Source organism: Sinohyriopsis cumingii, unplaced genomic scaffold, assembly GCF_028554795.1.
Source record: "Sinohyriopsis cumingii isolate HCF-2022 unplaced genomic scaffold, ASM2855479v2 utg001656l, whole genome shotgun sequence".
Taxonomy (NCBI): Eukaryota; Metazoa; Mollusca; class Bivalvia; order Unionida; family Unionidae; genus Sinohyriopsis; species Sinohyriopsis cumingii.
In genome coordinates, this window is record NW_028316032.1 from 29,071 (window position 1) to 52,001 (window position 22,931).

A 22,931-nucleotide genomic window follows, 5' to 3' on the forward strand; every position below is an offset into this window, starting at 1 on the left:
GCATTAATTTTACGATTCAAACAATAACATAATATGTAATTCGCAATGTAACACAAATCTCAAAGGAATTTTAAAATCTGCGACTAAAAGTTAATATGTCTTAAAAAGAAGAGAAGAAAAGAGACTAGCACTGCAAGGTACTGTCAGTTCTTTCCTGTTCTGATGAGTTAGATGAAACTTTGCAACGTGGAGAAAATAAAGACTGCACCGTACATATGTGAAAGAAACCTATCTTAGATCAAGTCATGAAGGTTACAATAATGAGTTCACAGTTTTGTGGGAAGTATGATTACGGGCTATCGGACACTCGAAAGCAGTGGCCACAAGGATCGCGCAATCCGGTGCGGTGATATTAATGGTTAAAACACAAAAAAGAAGAATAAAAAAAAAATGACCAAAAACAAAAAAGGAAAGAAAGAAAGATGTTAGTCGTAAAAATGAATTTTTGCTGACTTACAATTTTAGTTGCTAAATCAAAATAAAGAAATAATTCGGAAGAATTGTTTATCAGTATTTTGGAAATTCCCACAATTGATAATAATAATAATAATAATAATAATAATAATAATAATTATAATAATAATAAAAATAATAACAATAATAATAATAATAATAATAATAATAATAATAATAATAATAATAATAATTATGTGGACTTAGTACAGCGCCTAAGACGTTAAAGCGCTAAGAGCTCGAAAATATTAGATAACAAACAAAAATATACACCAGTACAAGGATAGGATAGAAAAATCCCAACACTATTGAATTACAAAACAAAACGCTTTAATAGAAGTATATAGAATATGTAAATGAACTTACATATTTCATTCACTTTTTATCTGGATGGGTACATACAGGGTCACTACCATAATCAGTACCTTTCTGAGGGCTGTGTGGAAACCAGAAAGACATTGACAAGCTAATGAATTTGAAAAAGAGGATATCAAAATTCAACATAAAAATGATTATATGAGAAAATAAAAACGTTTCTGTGGGACATTTACCATCACACCTATTTGTAGCTAAATAGACGCGTGTACAAAGTGTAGTATAACTTTGTAATGGTATTAAAAATTGTACGCCCACCGTGGGACTCGAACTCACGACCCTCAGATTAAAAGTCTGATGCTCTACCGACTGAGCTAGGCGGGCTACTTGTTAATGCATGGTCGAATGTTGGCTCGGGTAGTTATGCGCAACATGGTTAATCGTTATCTCATCAACTTCACATAGCTAGCGTCTAGGATTGATTGGATCTTAGATGTTAGCCCCTTATGGAAACAATAATCCAGTTTATATGGCAATCAACCATTCACGGAGGAATTTAAATTTTGCTGCATAAGGAAATGCACAAATGTGTCATTAGCCGAGCAAGTTGTTAAAGTTAAGGCTAGTCATTGTTTCTTTGTGTTAACAGTTATGATTTTACAGTCCGGACAACACAAACACTATCCTTCTGCTCTTCTCTTAAATCTTCGCATTCTTTCCTTAATTTCTCTCAGTTAATTACACATGTGAAAATCACCTATCTTGAAATTTTTTGTTTCCAGAGAAAGCAATGCTTACACACTACATAATCAATTAAATAGTACCTGTAAGTTGATAAACTTGCTTCCAATTAATTGTTCTCTATACATATTTGTGATTTTCTTCTATGGATCGGTACAGGAGAAAATACATAAATACGGAAGGTGTGTGTTAGATGTGGTGGTTTTATTTCTACGACATGGGAGATTTGTGTGTGTGTGTGTGTGTGTTTGTGTGTGCATGTGATTTGTATTTTTAAGGTAGCTTTTAAGAATTTGTCAGTCATATCGCTACGATGTCTGCAGTGTGGCAGTTTATAGTGATGGCTAGCACTGGGGCATCATGCCGCAGACATGTGGCATGATGTCCCACCCAGTCACTTTATCCTGAGACCCGGCCGACCAGTCCTAACACTAACCTCTTAATGCTGAGCTCCAAGCAAGGCAGCTGTTAGTACCATATTTGTAAGTCTTTGGTATGACTCGGCCGGGGATCGATCCCACGAACTCCCGCATCCGAGGCGTACGCTGTAATTACTAGGCCACCGGAGCTTTTAGGGATATTTGTTCATTGTCACGTAGTGAGTAGTAGCTAATGAGTTTTCAGTCCTTATGTCTGTATTTAAGTACGTGGAGTTGGACTATTTGGTCAGTCATATTTTCTATGTTCTTCTTGTAACATTATTCTTCAGATATATTTATTGTTGTGTTTAGATATTATTTGGAAGCAAACATTTGTTTGAATTATTCATTGGAGCCACAAAATGCTATGTGGGTTAAAATATTATTTTTGGCCTATTGTGAATTATTTCTAAAGAATTCTTGAAAATGCCATTGTGATATATCAGAACTGTTGGTAGACCAATGCATTTGAGGATGTAGATTTTATTCGGAACATTCTATTCCTTTGGACTTGAAGATAACATTTTGGGATGATTTTGGATGCAATTCATAATGCTGTAAGTCCCTCTTACATTTTCATTTTACAACTTTGTTAACTGAATTATTTGTTCAGTATTACAAACCGTTTTGGTTTTGCTTAGGTTTGTTTTTTAGTGTATGACCATAGATTCGTAATACTATTGGGTAATTATGACTCATTCATTTCTCAGTTAACGAACTAATATGCAGCATTACTGGAAATGCAAATATGATGGCAGCAGTGGGGGACGCATTTACTGAATTTTGTTTTCATAACAAAAAACTCTTAATTCCAAAGACTTGTGCAATGAAATGATATTGACGTGAAATGTAAAGAAAAGCATTTTCGTTTGAACCGAGCTCTGGGCATCTATCTGCAACATAACTGCTAAACGTCATGTGATACAAATATGGCCGCACCCTTTAAATACGTAATGGAAGGGGCTACGCAGCAAAATCCGAGACTGACAAACTGACAGAATTTGGATGAGTAGTGCCCCAATCTCAGTCGCTAGAGCATCCGACATTTAATCTAAGGGTCATGGGTGAAAGTCCGAGGGTAGGTGGTTATGATTTAGCTTCCACTGATTTTCAATTGTTGTCAAAATGAATATAGATATACCTGCAAGTATTTCTCTCCTTTCCTAAGATGTCCCTAAATGAGAGCGTATCCACATGTCCATGCGAACGGGATAGAGTACCCAATTTAATCAACTCTAAGAGATGTTGATCATTCTGTCAGCATTTCTTCTTGATTCCAGTAAATCTAACGCATCCACTATATCATATGCAAATTGAATGCATTCATATTATGATACGAATATTATTAAAATATACGGACAGAAGCACAAAAGTCAACGCCAGTCTAAAAGCTCCACCTAACAGACAATATGTTTAAAGTAATGAGACACTACCACTGCAAGCTACTATCAGTTGTTTCGTGTTCTAAATTGTTTATTCAAACGTTGTAATGGAGACAAAACGAAGAATGCACCGTGAAGACGTATAAACACTTCTCGTTTCAATCAACAATAACTGCATGAGATATGCATGCAGGATGTGTTCACGGTTTTAATGGAGGTACGATCACCGCCTCTCGGACACCTGAATTCGGTGGTCACAACATCGCGGTATAGAATGCGATGATTGTATTGGTGAAAATACTAAGTCTTAAAATTAAATTGTTGCCGTCCAGTTTCGGATGCTCAATCTAAATGAATGAAAATATGGATTTTTTAAAAATGATTTATCAATTGCGAGTTTTGATAATAGTTCTCGATTTAAGTAAGCTAAAGAATGCAATGCATCGTTTGAGAATTAAATGCATTAATTTTACGATTCAAACAATAACATAATATGTAATTCGCAATGTAACACAAATCTCAAAGGAATTTTAAAATCTGCGACTAAAAGTTAATATGTCTTGAAAAGAAGAGAAGAAAAGAGACTAGCACTGCAAGGTACTGTCAGTTCTTTCCTGTTCTGATGAGTTAGATGAAACTTTGCAACGTGGAGAAAATAAAGACTGCACCGTACATATGTGAAAGAAACCTATCTTAGATCAAGTCATGAAGGTTACAATAATGAGTTCACAGTTTTGTGGGAAGTATGATTACGGGCTATCGGACACTCGAAAGCAGTGGCCACAAGGATCGCGCAATCCGGTGCGGTGATATTAATGGTTAAAACACAAAAAAGAAGAATAAAAAAAAAATGACCAAAAAAAAAAAAGGAAAGAAAGAAAGATGTTAGTCGTAAAAATGAATTTTTGCTGACTTACAATTTTAGTTGCTAAATCAAAATAAAGAAATAATTCGGAAGAATTGTTTATCAGTATTTTGGAAATTCCCACAATTGATAATAATAATAATAATAATAATAATAATAATAATAATAATAATAATAATAATAATAATATAAAAATAATAACAATAATAATATTAATAATAATAATAATAATAATAATAATAATAATAATAATAATAATAATAATTATGTGGACTTAGTACAGCGCCTAAGACGTTAAAGCGCTAAGAGCTCGAAAATATTAGATAACAAACAAAAATATACACCAGTACAAGGATAGGATAGAAAAATCCCAACACTATTGAATTACAAAACAAAACGCTTTAATATAAGTATATAGAATATGTAAATGAACTTACATATTTCATTCACTTTTTATCTGGATGGGTACATACAGGGTCACTACCATAATCAGTACCTTTCTGAGGGCTGTGTGGAAACCAGAAAGACATTGACAAGCTAATGAATTTGAAAAAGAGGATATCAAAATTCAACATAAAAATGATTATATGAGAAAAAAAAAACGTTTCTGTGGGACATTTACCATCACACCTATTTGTAGCTAAATAGACGCGTGTACAAAGTGTAGTATAAATTTGTAATGGTATTAAAAATTGTACGCCCACCGTGGGACTCGAACTCACGACCCTCAGATTAAAAGTCTGATGCTCTACCGACTGAGCTAGGCGGGCTACTTGTTAATGCATGGTCGAATGTTGGCTCGGGTAGTTATGCGCAACATGGTTAATCGTTATCTCATCAACTTCACATAGCTAGCGTCTAGGATTGATTGGATCTTAGATGTTAGCCCCTTATGGAAACAATAATCCAGTTTATATGGCAATCAATCATTCACGGAGGAATTTAAATTTTGCTGCATAAGGAAATGCACAAATGTGTCATTAGCCGAGCAAGTTGTTAAAGTTAAGACTAGTCATTGTTTCTTTGTGTTAACAGTTATGATTTTACAGTCCGGACAACACAAACACTATCCTTCTGCTCTTCTCTTAAATCTTCGCATTCTTTCCTTAATTTCTCTCAGTTAATTACACATGTGAAAATCACCTATCTTGAAATTTTTTGTTTCCAGAGAAAGCAATGCTTACACACTACATAATCAATTAAATAGTACCTGTAAGTTGATAAACTTGCTTCCAATTAATTGTTCTCTATACATATTTGTGATTTTCTTCTATGGATCGGTACAGGAGAAAATACATAAATACGGAAGGTGTGTGTTAGATGTGGTGGTTTTATTTCTACGACATGGGAGATTTGTGTGTGTGTGTGTGTGTGTTTGTGTGTGCATGTGATTTGTATTTTTAAGGTAGCTTTTAAGAATTTGTCAGTCATATCGCTACGATGTCTGCAGTGTGGCAGTTTATAGTGATGGCTAGCACTGGGGCATCATGCCGCAGACATGTGGCATGATGTCCCACCCAGTCACTTTATCCTGAGACCCGGCCGACCAGTCCTAACACTAACCTCTTAATGCTGAGCTCCAAGCAAGGCAGCTGTTAGTACCATATTTGTAAGTCTTTGGTATGACTCGGCCGGGGATCGATCCCACGAACTCCCGCATCCGAGGCGTACGCTGTAATTACTAGGCCACCGGAGCTTTTAGGGATATTTGTTCATTGTCACGTAGTGAGTAGTAGCTAATGAGTTTTCAGTCCTTATGTCTGTATTTAAGTACGTGGAGTTGGACTATTTGGTCAGTCATATTTTGTATGTTCTTCTTGTAACATTATTCTTCAGATATATTTATTGTTGTGTTTAGATATTATTTGGAAGCAAACATTTGTTTGAATTATTCATTGGAGCCACAAAATGCTATGTGGGTTAAAATATTATTTTTGGCCTATTGTGAATTATTTCTAAAGAATTCTTGAAAATGCCATTGTGATATATCAGAACTGTTGGTAGACCAATGCATTTGAGGATGTAGATTTTATTCGGAACATTCTATTCCTTTGGACTTGAAGATAACATTTTGGGATGATTTTGGATGCAATTCATAATGCTGTAAGTCCCTCTTACATTTTCATTTTACAACTTTGTTAACTGAATTATTTGTTCAGTATTACAAACCGTTTTGGTTTTGCTTAGGTTTGTTTTTTAGTGTATGACCATAGATTCGTAACACTATTGGGTAATTATGACTCATTCATTTCTCAGTTAACGAACTAATATGCAGCATTACTGGAAATGCAAATATGATGGCAGCAGTGGGGGACGCATTTACTGAATTTTGTTTTCATAACAAAAAACTCTTAATTCCAAAGACTTGTGCAATGAAATGATATTGACGTGAAATGTAAAGAAAAGCATTTTCGTTTGAACCGAGCTCTGGGCATCTATCTGCACCATAACTGCTAAACGTCATGTGATACAAATATGGCCGCACCCTTTAAATATTTAATGGAAAGGGCTACGCAGCAAAATCCGAGACTGACAAACTGACAGAATTTGGATGAGTAGTGCCCCAATCTCAGTCGCTAGAGCATCCGACATTTAATCTAAGGGTCATGGGTGAAAGTCCGAGGGTAGGTGGTTATGATTTAGCTTCCACTGATTTTCAATTGTTGTCAAAATGAATATAGATATACCTGCAAGTATTTCTCTCCTTTCCTAAGATGTCCCTAAATGAGAGCGTATCCACATGTCCATGCGAACGGGATAGAGTACCCAATTTAATCAACTCTAAGAGATGTTGATCATTCTGTCAGCATTTCTTCTTGATTCCAGTAAATCTAACGCATCCACTATATCATATGCAAATTGAATGCATTCATATTATGATACGAATATTATTAAAATATACGGACAGAAGCACAAAAGTCAACGCCAGTCTAAAAGCTCCACCTAACAGACAATATGTTTAAAGTAATGAGACACTACCACTGCAAGCTACTATCAGTTGTTTCGTGTTCTAAATTGTTTATTCAAACGTTGTAATGGAGACAAAACGAAGAATGCACCGTGAAGACGTATAAACACTTCTCGTTTCAATCAACAATAACTGCATGAGATATGCATGCAGGATGTGTTCACGGTTTTAATGGAGGTACGATCACCGCCTCTCGGACACCTGAATTCGGTGGTCACAACATCGCGGTATAGAATGCGATGATTGTATTGGTGAAAATACTAAGTCTTAAAATTAAATTGTTGCCGTCCAGTTTCGGATGCTCAATCTAAATGAATGAAAATATGGATTTTTTAAAAATGATTTATCAATTGCGAGTTTTGATAATAGTTCTCGATTTAAGTAAGCTAAAGAATGCAATGCATCGTTTGAGAATTAAATGCATTAATTTTACGATTCAAACAATAACATAATATGTAATTCGCAATGTAACACAAATCTCAAAGGAATTTTAAAATCTGCGACTAAAAGTTAATATGTCTTGAAAAGAAGAGAAGAAAAGAGACTAGCACTGCAAGGTACTGTCAGTTCTTTCCTGTTCTGATGAGTTAGATGAAACTTTGCAACGTGGAGAAAATAAAGACTGCACCGTACATATGTGAAAGAAACCTATCTTAGATCAAGTCATGAAGGTTACAATAATGAGTTCACAGTTTTGTGGGAAGTATGATTACGGGCTATCGGACACTCGAAAGCAGTGGCCACAAGGATCGCGCAATCCGGTGCGGTGATATTAATGGTTAAAACACAAAAAAGAAGAATAAAAAAAAAATGACCAAAAAAAAAAAGGAAAGAAAGAAAGATGTTAGTCGTAAAAATGAATTTTTGCTGACTTACAATTTTAGTTGCTAAATCAAAATAAAGAAATAATTCGGAAGAATTGTTTATCAGTATTTTGGAAATTCCCACAATTGATAATAATAATAATAATAATAATAATAATAATAATAAAAATAATAACAATAATAATAATAATAATAATAATAATAATAATAATAATAATAATAATTATGTGGACTTAGTACAGCGCCTAAGACGTTAAAGCGCTAAGAGCTCGAAAATATTAGATAACAAACAAAAATATACACCAGTACAAGGATAGGATAGAAAAATCCCAACACTATTGAATTACAAAACAAAACGCTTTAATAGAAGTATATAGAATATGTAAATGAACTTACATATTTCATTCACTTTTTATCTGGATGGGTACATACAGGGTCACTACCATAATCAGTACCTTTCTGAGGGCTGTGTGGAAACCAGAAAGACATTGACAAGCTAATGAATTTGAAAAAGAGGATATCAAAATTCAACATAAAAATGATTATATGAGAAAATAAAAACGTTTCTGTGGGACATTTACCATCACACCTATTTGTAGCTAAATAGACGCGTGTACAAAGTGTAGTATAACTTTGTAATGGTATTAAAAATTGTACGCCCACCGTGGGACTCGAACTCACGACCCTCAGATTAAAAGTCTGATGCTCTACCGACTGAGCTAGGCGGGCTACTTGTTAATGCATGGTCGAATGTTGGCTCGGGTAGTTATGCGCAACATGGTTAATCGTTATATCATCAACTTCACATAGCTAGCGTCTAGGATTGATTGGATCTTAGATGTTAGCCCCTTATGGAAACAATAATCCAGTTTATATGGCAATCAACCATTCACGGAGGAATTTAAATTTTGCTGCATAAGGAAATGCACAAATGTGTCATTAGCCGAGCAAGTTGTTAAAGTTAAGGCTAGTCATTGTTTCTTTGTGTTAACAGTTATGATTTTACAGTCCGGACAACACAAACACTATCCTTCTGCTCTTCTCTTAAATCTTCGCATTCTTTCCTTAATTTCTCTCAGTTAATTACACATGTGAAAATCACCTATCTTGAAATTTTTTGTTTCCAGAGAAAGCAATGCTTACACACTACATAATCAATTAAATAGTACCTGTAAGTTGATAAACTTGCTTCCAATTAATTGTTCTCTATACATATTTGTGATTTTCTTCTATGGATCGGTACAGGAGAAAATACATAAATACGGAAGGTGTGTGTTAGATGTGGTGGTTTTATTTCTACGACATGGGAGATTTGTGTGTGTGTGTGTGTGTGTTTGTGTGTGCATGTGATTTGTATTTTTAAGGTAGCTTTTAAGAATTTGTCAGTCATATCGCTACGATGTCTGCAGTGTGGCAGTTTATAGTGATGGCTAGCACTGGGGCATCATGCCGCAGACATGTGGCATGATGTCCCACCCAGTCACTTTATCCTGAGACCCGGCCGACCAGTCCTAACACTAACCTCTTAATGCTGAGCTCCAAGCAAGGCAGCTGTTAGTACCATATTTGTAAGTCTTTGGTATGACTCGGCCGGGGATCGATCCCACGAACTCCCGCATCCGAGGCGTACGCTGTAAATACTAGGCCACCGGAGCTTTTAGGGATATTTGTTCATTGTCACGTAGTGAGTAGTAGCTAATGAGTTTTCAGTCCTTATGTCTGTATTTAAGTACGTGGAGTTGGACTATTTGGTCAGTCATATTTTGTATGTTCTTCTTGTAACATTATTCTTCAGATATATTTATTGTTGTGTTTAGATATTATTTGGAAGCAAACATTTGTTTGAATTATTCATTGGAGCCACAAAATGCTATGTGGGTTAAAATATTATTTTTGGCCTATTGTGAATTATTTCTAAAGAATTCTTGAAAATGCCATTGTGATATATCAGAACTGTTGGTAGACCAATGCATTTGAGGATGTAGATTTTATTCGGAACATTCTATTCCTTTGGACTTGAAGATAACATTTTGGGATGATTTTGGATGCAATTCATAATGCTGTAAGTCCCTCTTACATTTTCATTTTACAACTTTGTTAACTGAATTATTTGTTCAGTATTACAAACCGTTTTGGTTTTGCTTAGGTTTGTTTTTTAGTGTATGACCATAGATTCGTAATACTATTGGGTAATTATGACTCATTCATTTCTCAGTTAACGAACTAATATGCAGCATTACTGGAAATGCAAATATGATGGCAGCAGTGGGGGACGCATTTACTGAATTTTGTTTTCATAACAAAAAACTCTTAATTCCAAAGACTTGTGCAATGAAATGATATTGACGTGAAATGTAAAGAAAAGCATTTTCGTTTGAACCGAGCTCTGGGCATCTATCTGCACCATAACTGCTAAACGTCATGTGATACAAATATGGCCGCACCCTTTAAATACGTAATGGAAGGGGCTACGCAGCAAAATCCGAGACTGACAAACTGACAGAATTTGGATGAGTAGTGCCCCAATCTCAGTCGCTAGAGCATCCGACATTTAATCTAAGGGTCATGGGTGAAAGTCCGAGGGTAGGTGGTTATGATTTAGCTTCCACTGATTTTCAATTGTTGTCAAAATGAATATAGATATACCTGCAAGTATTTCTCTCCTTTCCTAAGATGTCCCTAAATGAGAGCGTATCCACATGTCCATGCGAACGGGATAGAGTACCCAATTTAATCAACTCTAAGAGATGTTGATCATTCTGTCAGCATTTCTTCTTGATTCCAGTAAATCTAACGCATCCACTATATCATATGCAAATTGAATGCATTCATATTATGATACGAATATTATTAAAATATACGGACAGAAGCACAAAAGTCAACGCCAGTCTAAAAGCTCCACCTAACAGACAATATGTTTAAAGTAATGAGACACTACCACTGCAAGCTACTATCAGTTGTTTCGTGTTCTAAATTGTTTATTCAAACGTTGTAATGGAGACAAAACGAAGAATGCACCGTGAAGACGTATAAACACTTCTCGTTTCAATCAACAATAACTGCATGAGATATGCATGCAGGATGTGTTCACGGTTTTAATGGAGGTACGATCACCGCCTCTCGGACACCTGAATTCGGTGGTCACAACATCGCGGTATAGAATGCGATGATTGTATTGGTGAAAATACTAAGTCTTAAAATTAAATTGTTGCCGTCCAGTTTCGGATGCTCAATCTAAATGAATGAAAATATGGATTTTTTAAAAATGATTTATCAATTGCGAGTTTTGATAATAGTTCTCGATTTAAGTAAGCTAAAGAATGCAATGCATCGTTTGAGAATTAAATGCATTAATTTTACGATTCAAACAATAACATAATATGTAATTCGCAATGTAACACAAATCTCAAAGGAATTTTAAAATCTGCGACTAAAAGTTAATATGTCTTAAAAAGAAGAGAAGAAAAGAGACTAGCACTGCAAGGTACTGTCAGTTCTTTCCTGTTCTGATGAGTTAGATGAAACTTTGCAACGTGGAGAAAATAAAGACTGCACCGTACATATGTGAAAGAAACCTATCTTAGATCAAGTCATGAAGGTTACAATAATGAGTTCACAGTTTTGTGGGAAGTATGATTACGGGCTATCGGACACTCGAAAGCAGTGGCCACAAGGATCGCGCAATCCGGTGCGGTGATATTAATGGTTAAAACACAAAAAAGAAGAATAAAAAAAAAATGACCAAAAAAAAAAAGGAAAGAAAGAAAGATGTTAGTCGTAAAAATGAATTTTTGCTGACTTACAATTTTAGTTGCTAAATCAAAATAAAGAAATAATTCGGAAGAATTGTTTATCAGTATTTTGGAAATTCCCACAATTGATAATAATAATAATAATAATAATTATAATAATAATAATAAAAATAATAACGATAATAATATTAATAATAATAATAATAATAATAATAATAATAATAATAATAATAATAATAATTATGTGGACTTAGTACAGCGCCTAAGACGTTAAAGCGCTAAGAGCTCGAAAATATTAGATAACAAACAAAAATATACACCAGTACAAGGATAGGATAGAAAAATCCCAACACTATTGAATTACAAAACAAAACGCTTTAATAGAAGTATATAGAATATGTAAATGAACTTACATATTTCATTCACTTTTTATCTGGATGGGTACATACAGGGTCACTACCATAATCAGTACCTTTCTGAGGGCTGTGTGGAAACCAGAAAGACATTGACAAGCTAATGAATTTGAAAAAGAGGATATCAAAATTCAACATAAAAATGATTATATGAGAAAATAAAAACGTTTCTGTGGGACATTTACCATCACACCTATTTGTAGCTAAATAGACGCGTGTACAAAGTGTAGTATAAATTTGTAATGGTATTAAAAATTGTACGCCCACCGTGGGACTCGAACTCACGACCCTCAGATTAAAAGTCTGATGCTCTACCGACTGAGCTAGGCGGGCTACTTGTTAATGCATGGTCGAATGTTGGCTCGGGTAGTTATGCGCAACATGGTTAATCGTTATCTCATCAACTTCACATAGCTAGCGTCTAGGATTAGATTGGATCTTAGATGTTAGCCCCTTATGGAAACAATAATCCAGTTTATATGGCAATCAACCATTCACGGAGGAATTTAAATTTTGCTGCATAAGGAAATGCACAAATGTGTCATTAGCCGAGCAAGTTGTTAAAGTTAAGGCTAGTCATTGTTTCTTTGTGTTAACAGTTATGATTTTACAGTCCGGACAACACAAACACTATCCTTCTGCTCTTCTCTTAAATCTTCGCATTCTTTCCTTAATTTCTCTCAGTTAATTACACATGTGAAAATCACCTATCTTGAAATTTTTTGTTTCCAGAGAAAGCAATGCTTACACACTACATAATCAATTAAATAGTACCTGTAAGTTGATAAACTTGCTTCCAATTAATTGTTCTCTATACATATTTGTGATTTTCTTCTATGGATCGGTACAGGAGAAAATACATAAATACGGAAGGTGTGTGTTAGATGTGGTGGTTTTATTTCTACGACATGGGAGATTTGTGTGTGTGTGTGTGTGTGTTTGTGTGTGCATGTGATTTGTATTTTTAAGGTAGCTTTTAAGAATTTGTCAGTCATATCGCTACGATGTCTGCAGTGTGGCAGTTTATAGTGATGGCTAGCACTGGGGCATCATGCCGCAGACATGTGGCATGATGTCCCACCCAGTCGCTTTATCCTGAGACCCGGCCGATCAGTCCTAACACTAACCTCTTAATGCTGAGCTCCAAGCAAGGCAGCTGTTAGTACCATATTTGTAAGTCTTTGGTATGACTCGGCCGGGGATCGATCCCACGAACTCCCGCATCCGAGGCGTACGCTGTAATTACTAGGCCACCGGAGCTTTTAGGGATATTTGTTCATTGTCACGTAGTGAGTAGTAGCTAATGAGTTTTCAGTCCTTATGTCTGTATTTAAGTACGTGGAGTTGGACTATTTGGTCAGTCATATTTTGTATGTTCTTCTTGTAACATTATTCTTCAGATATATTTATTGTTGTGTTTAGATATTATTTGGAAGCAAACATTTGTTTGAATTATTCATTGGAGCCACAAAATGCTATGTGGGTTAAAATATTATTTTTGGCCTATTGTGAATTATTTCTAAAGAATTCTTGAAAATGCCATTGTGATATATCAGAACTGTTGGTAGACCAATGCATTTGAGGATGTAGATTTTATTCGGAACATTCTATTCCTTTGGACTTGAAGATAACATTTTGGGATGATTTTGGATGCAATTCATAATGCTGTAAGTCCCTCTTACATTTTCATTTTACAACTTTGTTAACTGAATTATTTGTTCAGTATTACAAACCGTTTTGGTTTTGCTTAGGTTTGTTTTTTAGTGTATGACCATAGATTCGTAATACTATTGGGTAATTATGACTCATTCATTTCTCAGTTAACGAACTAATATGCAGCATTACTGGAAATGCAAATATGATGGCAGCAGTGGGGGACGCATTTACTGAATTTTGTTTTCATAACAAAAAACTCTTAATTCCAAAGACTTGTGCAATGAAATGATATTGACGTGAAATGTAAAGAAAAGCATTTTCGTTTGAACCGAGCTCTGGGCATCTATCTGCACCATAACTGCTAAACGTCATGTGATACAAATATGGCCGCACCCTTTAAATACGTAATGGAAGGGGCTACGCAGCAAAATCCGAGACTGACAAACTGACAGAATTTGGATGAGTAGTGCCCCAATCTCAGTCGCTAGAGCATCCGACATTTAATCTAAGGGTCATGGGTGAAAGTCCGAGGGTAGGTGGTTATGATTTAGCTTCCACTGATTTTCAATTGTTGTCAAAATGAATATAGATATACCTGCAAGTATTTCTCTCCTTTCCTAAGATGTCCCTAAATGAGAGCGTATCCACATGTCCATGCGAACGGGATAGAGTACCCAATTTAATCAACTCTAAGAGATGTTGATCATTCTGTCAGCATTTCTTCTTGATTCCAGTAAATCTAACGCATCCACTATATCATATGCAAATTGAATGCATTCATATTATGATACGAATATTATTAAAATATACGGACAGAAGCACAAAAGTCAACGCCAGTCTAAAAGCTCCACCTAACAGACAATATGTTTAAAGTAATGAGACACTACCACTGCAAGCTACTATCAGTTGTTTCGTGTTCTAAATTGTTTATTCAAACGTTGTAATGGAGACAAAACGAAGAATGCACCGTGAAGACGTATAAACACTTCTCGTTTCAATCAACAATAACTGCATGAGATATGCATGCAGGATGTGTTCACGGTTTTAATGGAGGTACGATCACCGCCTCTCGGACACCTGAATTCGGTGGTCACAACATCGCGGTATAGAATGCGATGATTGTATTGGTGAAAATACTAAGTCTTAAAATTAAATTGTTGCCGTCCAGTTTCGGATGCTCAATCTAAATGAATGAAAATATGGATTTTTTAAAAATGATTTATCAATTGCGAGTTTTGATAATAGTTCTCGATTTAAGTAAGCTAAAGAATGCAATGCATCGTTTGAGAATTAAATGCATTAATTTTACGATTCAAACAATAACATAATATGTAATTCGCAATGTAACACAAATCTCAAAGGAATTTTAAAATCTGCGACTAAAAGTTAATATGTCTTGAAAAGAAGAGAAGAAAAGAGACTAGCACTGCAAGGTACTGTCAGTTCTTTCCTGTTCTGATGAGTTAGATGAAACTTTGCAACGTGGAGAAAATAAAGACTGCACCGTACATATGTGAAAGAAACCTATCTTAGATCAAGTCATGAAGGTTACAATAATGAGTTCACAGTTTTGTGGGAAGTATGATTACGGGCTATCGGACACTCGAAAGCAGTGGCCACAAGGATCGCGCAATCCGGTGCGGTGATATTAATGGTTAAAACACAAAAAAGAAGAATAAAAAAAAAATGACCAAAAAAAAAAAGGAAAGAAAGAAAGATGTTAGTCGTAAAAATGAATTTTTGCTGACTTACAATTTTAGTTGCTAAATCAAAATAAAGAAATAATTCGGAAGAATTGTTTATCAGTATTTTGGAAATTCCCACAATTGATAATAATAATAATAATAATAATAATAATAATAATAATAAAAATAATAACAATAATAATAATAATAATAATAATAATAATAATAATAATAATAATAATTATGTGGACTTAGTACAGCGCCTAAGACGTTAAAGCGCTAAGAGCTCGAAAATATTAGATAACAAACAAAAATATACACCAGTACAAGGATAGGATAGAAAAATCCCAACACTATTGAATTACAAAACAAAACGCTTTAATAGAAGTATATAGAATATGTAAATGAACTTACATATTTCATTCACTTTTTATCTGGATGGGTACATACAGGGTCACTACCATAATCAGTACCTTTCTGAGGGCTGTGTGGAAACCAGAAAGACATTGACAAGCTAATGAATTTGAAAAAGAGGATATCAAAATTCAACATAAAAATGATTATATGAGAAAATAAAAACGTTTCTGTGGGACATTTACCATCACACCTATTTGTAGCTAAATAGACGCGTGTACAAAGTGTAGTATAAATTTGTAATGGTATTAAAAATTGTACGCCCACCGTGGGACTCGAACTCACGACCCTCAGATTAAAAGTCTGATGCTCTACCGACTGAGCTAGGCGGGCTACTTGTTAATGCATGGTCGAATGTTGGCTCGGGTAGTTATGCGCAACATGGTTAATCGTTATCTCATCAACTTCACATAGCTAGCGTCTAGGATTAGATTGGATCTTAGATGTTAGCCCCTTATGGAAACAATAATCCAGTTTATATGGCAATCAACCATTCACGGAGGAATTTAAATTTTGCTGCATAAGGAAATGCACAAATGTGTCATTAGCCGAGCAAGTTGTTAAAGTTAAGGCTAGTCATTGTTTCTTTGTGTTAACAGTTATGATTTTACAGTCCGGACAACACAAACACTATCCTTCTGCTCTTCTCTTAAATCTTCGCATTCTTTCCTTAATTTCTCTCAGTTAATTACACATGTGAAAATCACCTATCTTGAAATTTTTTGTTTCCAGAGAAAGCAATGCTTACACACTACATAATCAATTAAATAGTACCTGTAAGTTGATAAACTTGCTTCCAATTAATTGTTCTCTATACATATTTGTGATTTTCTTCTATGGATCGGTACAGGAGAAAATACATAAATACGGAAGGTGTGTGTTAGATGTGGTGGTTTTATTTCTACGACATGGGAGATTTGTGTGTGTGTGTGTGTGTGTTTGTGTGTGCATGTGATTTGTATTTTTAAGGTAGCTTTTAAGAATTTGTCAGTCATATCGCTACGATGTCTGCAGTGTGGCAGTTTATAGTGATGGCTAGCACTGGGGCATCATGCCGCAGACATGTGGCATGATGTCCCACCCAGTCGCTTTATCCTGAGACCCGGCCGATCAGTCCTAACACTAACCTCTTAATGCTGAGCTCCAAGCAAGGCAGCTGTTAGTACCATATTTGTAAGTCTTTGGTATGACTCGGCCGGGGATCGATCCCACGAACTCCCGCATCCGAGGCGTACGCTGTAATTACTAGGCCACCGGAGCTTTTAGGGATATTTGTTCATTGTCACGTAGTGAGTAGTAGCTAATGAGTTTTCAGTCCTTATGTCTGTATTTAAGTACGTGGAGTTGGACTATTTGGTCAGTCATATTTTGTATGTTCTTCTTGTAACATTATTCTTCAGATATATTTATTGTTGTGTTTAGATATTATTTGGAAGCAAACATTTGTTTGAATTATTCATTGGAGCCACAAAATGCTATGTGGGTTAAAATATTATTTTTGGCCTATTGTGAATTATTTCTAAAGAATTCTTGAAAATGCCATTGTGATATATCAGAACTGTTGGTAGACCAATGCATTTGAGGATGTAGATTTTATTCGGAACATTCTATTCCTTTGGACTTGAAGATAACATTTTGGGATGATTTTGGATGCAATTCATAATGCTGTAAGTCCCTCTTACATTTTCATTTTACAACTTTGTTAACTGAATTATTTGTTCAGTATTACAAACCGTTTTGGTTTTGCTTAGGTTTGTTTTTTAGTGTATGACCATAGATTCGTAATACTATTGGGTAATTATGACTCATTCATTTCTCAGTTAACGAACTAATATGCAGCATTACTGGAAATGCAAATATGATGGCAGCAGTGGGGGACGCATTTACTGAATTTTGTTTTCATAACAAAAAACTCTTAATTCCAAAGACTTGTGCAATGAAATGATATTGACGTGAAATGTAAAGAAAAGCATTTTCGTTTGAACCGAGCTCTGGGCATCTATCTGCACCATAACTGCTAAACGTCATGTGATACAAATATGGCCGCACCCTTTAAATACGTAATGGAAGGGGCTACGCAGCAAAATCCGAGACTGACAAACTGACAGAATTTGGATGAGTAGTGCCCCAATCTCAGTCGCTAGAGCATCCGACATTTAATCTAAGGGTCATGGGTGAAAGTCCGAGGGTAGGTGGTTATGATTTAGCTTCCACTGATTTTCAATTGTTGTCAAAATGAATATAGATATACCTGCAAGTATTTCTCTCCTTTCCTAAGATGTCCCTAAATGAGAGCGTATCCACATGTCCATGCGAACGGGATAGAGTACCCAATTTAATCAACTCTAAGAGATGTTGATCATTCTGTCAGCATTTCTTCTTGATTCCAGTAAATCTAACGCATCCACTATATCATATGCAAATTGAATGCATTCATATTATGATACGAATATTATTAAAATATACGGACAGAAGCACAAAAGTCAACGCCAGTCTAAAAGCTCCACCTAACAGACAATATGTTTAAAGTAATGAGACACTACCACTGCAAGCTACTATCAGTTGTTTCGTGTTCTAAATTGTTTATTCAAACGTTGTAATGGAGACAAAACGAAGAATGCACCGTGAAGACGTATAAACACTTCTCGTTTCAATCAACAATAACTGCATGAGATATGCATGCAGGATGTGTTCACGGTTTTAATGGAGGTACGATCACCGCCTCTCGGACACCTGAATTCGGTGGTCACAACATCGCGGTATAGAATGCGATGATTGTATTGGTGAAAATACTAAGTCTTAAAATTAAATTGTTGCCGTCCAGTTTCGGATGCTCAATCTAAATGAATGAAAATATGGATTTTTTAAAAATGATTTATCAATTGCGAGTTTTGATAATAGTTCTCGATTTAAGTAAGCTAAAGAATGCAATGCATCGTTTGAGAATTAAATGCATTAATTTTACGATTCAAACAATAACATAATATGTAATTCGCAATGTAACACAAATCTCAAAGGAATTTTAAAATCTGCGACTAAAAGTTAATATGTCTTGAAAAGAAGAGAAGAAAAGAGACTAGCACTGCAAGGTACTGTCAGTTCTTTCCTGTTCTGATGAGTTAGATGAAACTTTGCAACGTGGAGAAAATAAAGACTGCACCGTACATATGTGAAAGAAACCTATCTTAGATCAAGTCATGAAGGTTACAATAATGAGTTCACAGTTTTGTGGGAAGTATGATTACGGGCTATCGGACACTCGAAAGCAGTGGCCACAAGGATCGCGCAATCCGGTGCGGTGATATTAATGGTTAAAACACAAAAAAGAAGAATAAAAAAAAAATGACCAAAAAAAAAAAGGAAAGAAAGAAAGATGTTAGTCGTAAAAATGAATTTTTGCTGACTTACAATTTTAGTTGCTAAATCAAAATAAAGAAATAATTCGGAAGAATTGTTTATCAGTATTTTGGAAATTCCCACAATTGATAATAATAATAATAATAATAATAATAATAATAATAAAAATAATAACAATAATAATAATAATAATAATAATAATAATAATAATAATAATAATAATTATGTGGACTTAGTACAGCGCCTAAGACGTTAAAGCGCTAAGAGCTCGAAAATATTAGATAACAAACAAAAATATACACCAGTACAAGGATAGGATAGAAAAATCCCAACACTATTGAATTACAAAACAAAACGCTTTAATAGAAGTATATAGAATATGTAAATGAACTTACATATTTCATTCACTTTTTATCTGGATGGGTACATACAGGGTCACTACCATAATCAGTACCTTTCTGAGGGCTGTGTGGAAACCAGAAAGACATTGACAAGCTAATGAATTTGAAAAAGAGGATATCAAAATTCAACATAAAAATGATTATATGAGAAAATAAAAACGTTTCTGTGGGACATTTACCATCACACCTATTTGTAGCTAAATAGACGCGTGTACAAAGTGTAGTATAACTTTGTAATGGTATTAAAAATTGTACGCCCACCGTGGGACTCGAACTCACGACCCTCAGATTAAAAGTCTGATGCTCTACCGACTGAGCTAGGCGGGCTACTTGTTAATGCATGGTCGAATGTTGGCTCGGGTAGTTATGCGCAACATGGTTAATCGTTATCTCATCAACTTCACATAGCTAGCGTCTAGGATTGATTGGATCTTAGATGTTAGCCCCTTATGGAAACAATAATCCAGTTTATATGGCAATCAACCATTCACGGAGGAATTTAAATTTTGCTGCATAAGGAAATGCACAAATGTGTCATTAGCCGAGCAAGTTGTTAAAGTTAAGGCTAGTCATTGTTTCTTTGTGTTAACAGTTATGATTTTACAGTCCGGACAACACAAACACTATCCTTCTGCTCTTCTCTTAAATCTTCGCATTCTTTCCTTAATTTCTCTCAGTTAATTACACATGTGAAAATCACCTATCTTGAAATTTTTTGTTTCCAGAGAAAGCAATGCTTACACACTACATAATCAATTAAATAGTACCTGTAAGTTGATAAACTTGCTTCCAATTAATTGTTCTCTATACATATTTGTGATTTTCTTCTATGGATCGGTACAGGAGAAAATACATAAATACGGAAGGTGTGTGTTAGATGTGGTGGTTTTATTTCTACGACATGGGAGATTTGTGTGTGTGTGTGTGTGTGTTTGTGTGTGCATGTGATTTGTATTTTTAAGGTAGCTTTTAAGAATTTGTCAGTCATATCGCTACGATGTCTGCAGTGTGGCAGTTTATAGTGATGGCTAGCACTGGGGCATCATGCCGCAGACATGTGGCATGATGTCCCACCCAGTCACTTTATCCTGAGACCCGGCCGACCAGTCCTAACACTAACCTCTTAATGCTGAGCTCCAAGCAAGGCAGCTGTTAGTACCATATTTGTAAGTCTTTGGTATGACTCGGCCGGGGATCGATCCCACGAACTCCCGCATCCGAGGCGTACGCTGTAAATACTAGGCCACCGGAGCTTTTAGGGATATTTGTTCATTGTCACGTAGTGAGTAGTAGCTAATGAGTTTTCAGTCCTTATGTCTGTATTTAAGTACGTGGAGTTGGACTATTTGGTCAGTCATATTTTGTATGTTCTTCTTGTAACATTATTCTTCAGATATATTTATTGTTGTGTTTAGATATTATTTGGAAGCAAACATTTGTTTGAATTATTCATTGGAGCCACAAAATGCTATGTGGGTTAAAATATTATTTTTGGCCTATTGTGAATTATTTCTAAAGAATTCTTGAAAATGCCATTGTGATATATCAGAACTGTTGGTAGACCAATGCATTTGAGGATGTAGATTTTATTCGGAACATTCTATTCCTTTGGACTTGAAGATAACATTTTGGGATGATTTTGGATGCAATTCATAATGCTGTAAGTCCCTCTTACATTTTCATTTTACAACTTTGTTAACTGAATTATTTGTTCAGTATTACAAACCGTTTTGGTTTTGCTTAGGTTTGTTTTTTAGTGTATGACCATAGATTCGTAATACTATTGGGTAATTATGACTCATTCATTTCTCAGTTAACGAACTAATATGCAGCATTACTGGAAATGCAAATATGATGGCAGCAGTGGGGGACGCATTTACTGAATTTTGTTTTCATAACAAAAAACTCTTAATTCCAAAGACTTGTGCAATGAAATGATATTGACGTGAAATGTAAAGAAAAGCATTTTCGTTTGAACCGAGCTCTGGGCATCTATCTGCACCATAACTGCTAAACGTCATGTGATACAAATATGGCCGCACCCTTTAAATACGTAATGGAAGGGGCTACGCAGCAAAATCCGAGACTGACAAACTGACAGAATTTGGATGAGTAGTGCCCCAATCTCAGTCGCTAGAGCATCCGACATTTAATCTAAGGGTCATGGGTGAAAGTCCGAGGGTAGGTGGTTATGATTTAGCTTCCACTGATTTTCAATTGTTGTCAAAATGAATATAGATATACCTGCAAGTATTTCTCTCCTTTCCTAAGATGTCCCTAAATGAGAGCGTATCCACATGTCCATGCGAACGGGATAGAGTACCCAATTTAATCAACTCTAAGAGATGTTGATCATTCTGTCAGCATTTCTTCTTGATTCCAGTAAATCTAACGCATCCACTATATCATATGCAAATTGAATGCATTCATATTATGATACGAATATTATTAAAATATACGGACAGAAGCACAAAAGTCAACGCCAGTCTAAAAGCTCCACCTAACAGACAATATGTTTAAAGTAATGAGACACTACCACTGCAAGCTACTATCAGTTGTTTCGTGTTCTAAATTGTTTATTCAAACGTTGTAATGGAGACAAAACGAAGAATGCACCGTGAAGACGTATAAACACTTCTCGTTTCAATCAACAATAACTGCATGAGATATGCATGCAGGATGTGTTCACGGTTTTAATGGAGGTACGATCACCGCCTCTCGGACACCTGAATTCGGTGGTCACAACATCGCGGTATAGAATGCGATGATTGTATTGGTGAAAATACTAAGTCTTAAAATTAAATTGTTGCCGTCCAGTTTCGGATGCTCAATCTAAATGAATGAAAATATGGATTTTTTAAAAATGATTTATCAATTGCGAGTTTTGATAATAGTTCTCGATTTAAGTAAGCTAAAGAATGCAATGCATCGTTTGAGAATTAAATGCATTAATTTTACGATTCAAACAATAACATAATATGTAATTCGCAATGTAACACAAATCTCAAAGGAATTTTAAAATCTGCGACTAAAAGTTAATATGTCTTAAAAAGAAGAGAAGAAAAGAGACTAGCACTGCAAGGTACTGTCAGTTCTTTCCTGTTCTGATGAGTTAGATGAAACTTTGCAACGTGGAGAAAATAAAGACTGCACCGTACATATGTGAAAGAAACCTATCTTAGATCAAGTCATGAAGGTTACAATAATGAGTTCACAGTTTTGTGGGAAGTATGATTACGGGCTATCGGACACTCGAAAGCAGTGGCCACAAGGATCGCGCAATCCG

At 35.2% G+C, this 22,931-nt stretch overlaps 6 non-coding genes across 6 annotated transcripts; all 6 read right to left on the bottom strand.

The window, feature by feature from the left end:
- Positions 1–1,079: 1,079 nt before the first annotated feature.
- Trnak-uuu (transfer RNA lysine (anticodon UUU)) lies at positions 1,080–1,152 on the bottom strand. Its single transcript has one exon. It is a non-coding gene; the product is annotated as a tRNA-Lys (tRNA).
- Positions 1,153–4,872: 3,720 nt separating this feature from the next.
- Positions 4,873–4,945, bottom strand: Trnak-uuu (transfer RNA lysine (anticodon UUU)). The gene has a single exon. It is a non-coding gene; the product is annotated as a tRNA-Lys (tRNA).
- A 3,678-nt stretch (positions 4,946–8,623) lies between these two features.
- Positions 8,624–8,696, bottom strand: Trnak-uuu (transfer RNA lysine (anticodon UUU)). The gene has a single exon. It is a non-coding gene; the product is annotated as a tRNA-Lys (tRNA).
- A 3,696-nt stretch (positions 8,697–12,392) lies between these two features.
- Trnak-uuu (transfer RNA lysine (anticodon UUU)) lies at positions 12,393–12,465 on the bottom strand. Its single transcript has one exon. It is a non-coding gene; the product is annotated as a tRNA-Lys (tRNA).
- Positions 12,466–16,147: 3,682 nt separating this feature from the next.
- Trnak-uuu (transfer RNA lysine (anticodon UUU)) lies at positions 16,148–16,220 on the bottom strand. The gene has a single exon. It is a non-coding gene; the product is annotated as a tRNA-Lys (tRNA).
- A 3,679-nt stretch (positions 16,221–19,899) lies between these two features.
- On the bottom strand, positions 19,900–19,972 carry Trnak-uuu (transfer RNA lysine (anticodon UUU)). Its single transcript has one exon. It is a non-coding gene; the product is annotated as a tRNA-Lys (tRNA).
- Between the last annotated feature and the right edge of the window lie 2,959 nt (positions 19,973–22,931).